Raw genomic sequence first — 6,000 nt, forward strand, 5'->3', positions numbered from 1 at the left:
ATGAATATTTAGCAGGGCAGGTTTTGCACATCTCTGGTAACAATTGATTTTTGTAATAAGCATGATGACGGATCACCTGAAACAAAAATGTTTGGAAGCTTTTTTTTAAAAAAATGTTTAAGATATTAGAGATGGGCTAGGCGTGCCAGAGTAAGAATTGGCATTGTGCACAGCTGACAAGACTGAGCTGTGTGCCCAGCTAGAGATGTTTACACGCTCAATTCCTTGCGTAGTTGAGAAACAGCTGCCTCCCACTGCAAAGATGATACTTGGCAGCTTTGCTGTGTAACTGAGATGTAACAAAATGTTAACATAAATTCTGCTTGTAATCCTCAGTAATTTAGATGTCAGTGTTCTGAGTTTACAAAGGGATTCATAGACTATTGCGCTATACCTCCATTTAGATATAAATATATACGCAGATTAAATACCTCTTCAGATGGGATTAACAAATGCGGTGTTACCCATATCTTCCAAAACATTCTGCAAACGGTAAATTAAGGACATGACCACTTTTATTGTTTTCCTCCAATACATACAATATACTGTACCAGTATACCAAAAGGGTAACTTTTTTTTTTTTTTAAATAATACCCCATAAAACAACTGTTCCCTATCTCCTAATTAAAGGCGCATAGCTCAAGTACAGTCTTTTTATTTAGTATAATGAATAAAGTCACAATCATGAAAGAGGTTTCTGCATTTCGCTGATCCTTTAATCTGGCTCACACTTACTTCTGAGAGACACCCCAGTTATTCTGCTCGTTGGACCACTTATCTAGGATAAGTGTAACTTGCTTTACTTTTACTAAATATTATGAGGGGGGAGAGGTAAAGTGGAGAGAGATAAAGTATCAACCAATCAGCTCCTAACTGTAATTTTTCAAACACCTGTAAAGTGACAGTTAGGAGCTGATTGGTTGGTACTTTATCTCTCCACTTTATTTTTCTCCAAGGTTTAATACACCTCCCCCTAAGTCTGAATTTGATCTACGTACATTCATTCTTTTTATCTAACACTCTTCAATCAAAAACATGACTTTCGCTTAACCATGGAGGACACCTTGCTCCGGGGCAACGCTCACATTTTTTTATTTCAAATTTCTTTGATGGCACAGTGCACTATGTATGGAGGATGGTTTTTGTTTATTATACCTTTGATCATGCCCGTATTTGCACCATCCCAGTTCTCTGACCACCAGAGAAGCCATCATCACGATCATGGGAAGTTACACCTATCCCATAATAGGTTCTGGCGAACCGCCTGAATTTGCCATCTAATTTGCATACACATGACCACAACACGCCCACTGACTGGTTCTGTTACGTGCGTTTGCATAGTTCACACCTAGTTGAAATCCAGAAATGCCCATTCAGCAATCGCAGAGAAATTACTGAATGTGTACGATTCTGAATGGCAAAGATGGGCATGCAGCCCACAACGCATTCGCAGTTTGATAACAATCACTAGATGCCGTCGCATTCGGACTTGCATACAAGTGAGAATCAGGCCCTCAGTGTCCTAGAGTGTCGATCCAATTAGCATCGATGATCTCGCCGGCGCGAGTCATTGCAGCAATGGGCGCACTTTACGGCAGCCCGAATTGGTGGAATTTTGTTCGCAGCCCCGTAGGGCTGTGAGCAAAATTCCGCAAATGTGGGCTCATAGCAGGCCGTGAAGGGTTTGAGATGCCGGTACGTTGCTGGCGTTTTAACGCCGTTGCAACGGCAACTCGCACCATTCGTGGCTAATTGGATTGACCCCTAGGTGTTCTCTTGGTATGATGTCATTCTGTTTCAACTTACCTATCTGTTCGCTACCATTCCTGTTCCCTACCATTCCTGTTCCCTACCATTCCTGTAACCTATAATTTTTCAACTTCTGAATTGAACAATGTGGGGTGTCCAAGTGCGGACATTGCAACAATGCACTAGTATGGCACCAAGTAAATAAAAAGTCACACTTCACTACAATAACTATATTACTATTATTATTATTATCCTTTATTAACCCACAAGGGTTCCACAGTGCCTTAAGAGTACATAAACAAATGAGCACACAACAAAAAGAGTACAAAACAATGCAGGACAAGCACAAGGTTTATAAACATTGCTGCGTTAGCGGTCATAACACTCAGCAAGCAGCAGGGCGTAAGCTACCAAGTGTTAGCTGCCCTTGTGAGGAGCTAGGAGTAGACAATAGTATGAGTATGGGAAGGAGAAGCACATGTGGGAAGAGGGTCCTGAGAGCTTACATTCTAAAGGTGAGGGGCAGACAGACAGGGGTAACACAGATGGGGTATACAATGAGCAAGGAGCATGTAACAGCAGGTTAGGATGAGAGTTGGAAGGCTTTGATGGAGTAGTGGGTCTTGAAAGCCTGTTTGAAGATTTAATGAAAACATCCCTGAATTGATGATTTGGTAATACTGCCTTCCTAACATTGGAGTTGGGAGTGAGATGCATTAGGGATAAGCTGTCTACAGAAAAAATAATAATACAAATATATCATTGTGTGCCTTTTGCAGCATAGTCAGAAATTAAATAAGATTACAGAGCAAAAATACTTTAGTTGCAAATAATACTATACACAGTACATGGAAATTATGTAATTTATAGCACAATTGGTAAGAGAATATGATTTGTATGAAGGAAGATGGTGTTATTTGGAGGGAGATGTCTGCTATTACAGAATATAGATTTCTTGTGGCAGGGCACTGTGGTGTGGTAGTACGGGGGGGGGGGGGGGCCATGAAACGCACAATGGGCCTGATGCAGCAAGGAGTGCTATTCTGCTAATACACACGCAACGCAGTTGCTAATATCAGTGATGATATGTAAATAATTTCATTCGCATTGTGATCACAGCCTGACATAAGGACGCCCACTTCCCCTTACTCACATCCGTATACCTTGGCAACATAGCGAAATAATCGGTAACATCGAGTAACTGCGAATCTTGCTAAATCAGACCCAAAGTGCCCAAATTGTCTGTAGTTTTGTTACTTGTCGATCAGCTTTTGTGTGTGACTTTGGAAGTCTGGCTAGCTAGATACACACTGCGAGGCACTTCCCCTCTGTGCTATTGTATTATTACCTGCACAGGCTTGTCTCCTGAATATAACATGATATGTGGTTTGGCATGGGTTAACCATGGGAATAAAGTTGCATACAATGAATGTAAAGTTATATAATATGCTGGATAATCGGATTCGTTATGGAGAGAATAGATGTTTTTTTTTTCTTTTTCACTGCATGGCGTGATATTCTGTATATAGCATACTAAGTATATCCTTGCTTAAGTCTATTTTACACACAGTGTTTCCCATTAGTTGACAGCAAATATTGGGCTTTTTAAGTTGACACATTTCCAATATATTGAATAGAACAGTAGAAATTGTTCATAGTTTTTCTCAAGTAGTCTTTTCCCCCAAGCGTTTCCCATCCTTGTGAGGTTTATACTTGGAATAAATTCACAGTGTTAGAGATAACATGTTTTCTTTCCCTGGGAGAATATTTACACGGCTGTGTAATATTTCTTAATTCTTTTTATTATTATTATTTTTTTTTAACTCATCTCTCATAATAATTTAAACAAGTTGAACAAAAGGTTTATTGATTGTGAGGCAAGACAATCATCCAATAAGATATCATGTAAACAATCAAAACACTTTTCAGTCTCATTCTTATGTGCAGGAAAACCAGGTGCTTATAGCCAGGAGCCAAACTTTACTGAGAACCAGCAGACATCTCGGTTCTCAGATAGAAGGATGTGGATGGTGGCAGGTATCTTTACTGGGTCGTAGTAACAGTACTTTTATTGTTTGTTATTAAAGAAAAAACCTACGGACATACCTTTTAAAGGTCATATTTCCATTATAGTCCAAAATGATACGTCCACTATCTGTAGAAGGCAGATACGTTGCTAAATTCACAACATATCAATATCCATAACTGTGCTAACATGAATTTTTCAGAAGACAGTCCTTACTTCATCTGGTCATGCATGGTTTTGAAGTACAGCATACAGTATTTCAGCCATTTGAAACATTTTATCGAAAAGTAAGTCCCATTGACTAGATTTGGGCAATGGGAGCTAGCTGGCACGGGAGTCTATGGGCGGGGCTAATCTGGCGAGCCTGCCAATCGCACAAAGAACCAGCTGATCCTTGCCGGTGAGTTCAATGATCATTACCAGGCAGCAGCATTTGGAGCAGACTTCATTTTATTGTTTAAACAGCACCCCCTTGCTGTTTTGGTAAGGGCTGCAGCCTCCACCATGCAACCGCCACTGATTGAAGCATTCTACTCTACTAAGATGGCCGCAATTTGGTTTTCTGCGCATGCCCGGCGCCATCTGGCAACTGTGTATGAGCGCCACTGTGGGACAGGGACGTGTTCCATTTAGCTCCAGAGCCCCTCCCAGATTATCCTGAATATTTCCCTCTGTATACTGTGTATACCTGCACCACTGCCTTGTGGTGGTCCTCTGTATGTTATGCTTAAGCTCTGCTCCATCCAGATCAACAAATGTGTAACTGTGTGTATGGCTGTACCAGTAACTACTATACTTCAATAAACCTGACACTGGTTAAGCACCGGGACTGTTTGGTGTATCTGCAGTTCTCCTGGTGTTGCTACTTAACTCTGCATACAGTACCACTGCCAAATAGCACACACATATCATAAAATACAGTATAAGGATATTAGAAGTTAATAAAGAGGCCAGATGTTTGACCTACATGGCAAACACGTTCAATATGGAACATGGATGTGACACATTACACAAGTTACTATTGTCCAAATAAAAGTGGAGGCATCACTCACTAAATATAAGGTCATATTTTATGGCATAATTTACATTTATTTCTGTCACTTGTGTATTATATGAACAAATTGAAGAACTGTACATAATAAATTACATTATATACATTTAAATGTATCTTTAGACCATATTTTAAGCTTAAACCATTAACAATAGGCTGCAGTGTAATCTCTGCAGCAGAGTCCAAATGATTCTGTGCCGGTCCCATAGAGTACACTGCAGTATTTATTATTGATTATGTTGGTGAATGCAGTCAAAGATGACTGCTATTGGCCTTTTATCATATTTAGGGGTCTATTTACTAAGCTGTGTTAGGAGATAAAATGAACGATGATAGTACCAGCCAATCAGCTCCTAACTGCCATGTCACAGGCTGTGTTTGAAAAAAGGCAGTTAGGAGTTGATTGGCTGGTACCTTATCACCGTTTACTTTATCTATTAACACAGCTTAGTGAATAGACCCCTTAGACTGCATTAACAAGCCTGGGTGATACTGATGGGGCGTGATAAAATCTGGGAGGTGTGGCCCTCTGAAAACATCAATGAAACATATTGTAAAGGGGAAGCATTTGTCCCCCTCAACAATTGGGACGGGCCCCCGCCGGGTCCCTCAATTAAGCTCGGGCCCGGGTGATTAGTACCCACTCCCCTCCTTCTGGGCACCCCAGCCAATGATGGCGGAAGTCATCCAGCCACCCAGAATGAAGGCAAATTTGGCATAATAATATCCAATTTGATCATCTACATGTGGGGTTGAAGACCTTTTTGTTGTCAACTTTACTGAATTTAGTTGACGCTGAGCATAAATCAGTAATTTAGATGGTGCCAATAACTGCCGAATCCATCTTTGATAAATATATTTGATAACATAGCATCTAAAAATGAGGGGGGACAAAAACAACTGTATTATTTGGTTTATTTACATTAATTTATACAGCTCTAGTATTAGCAGAAAGACAGAGAAGTAACAGTGCCGTGCTCCCTAGCTTATATTCTATACAGATATACGTAGGAATTTGATTAGGTTAAGTGTTAGTGGGCTGTTTGATCCAGCCATACAGCTATGGTGGTAGTAATTTTGGCCTGTGGTCAGAGGGTTGTCTAAGTATGGAACATATGTAAATTTTGTTTAATCTTTGTAGAGAAGCGGTTACCTTGTACTGTATGTACAGTAA

Source organism: Taudactylus pleione, unplaced genomic scaffold (assembly GCF_031769625.1).
Source record: "Taudactylus pleione unplaced genomic scaffold, aTauple2 ptg000081l, whole genome shotgun sequence".
Classification (NCBI taxonomy): domain Eukaryota; kingdom Metazoa; phylum Chordata; class Amphibia; order Anura; family Myobatrachidae; genus Taudactylus; species Taudactylus pleione.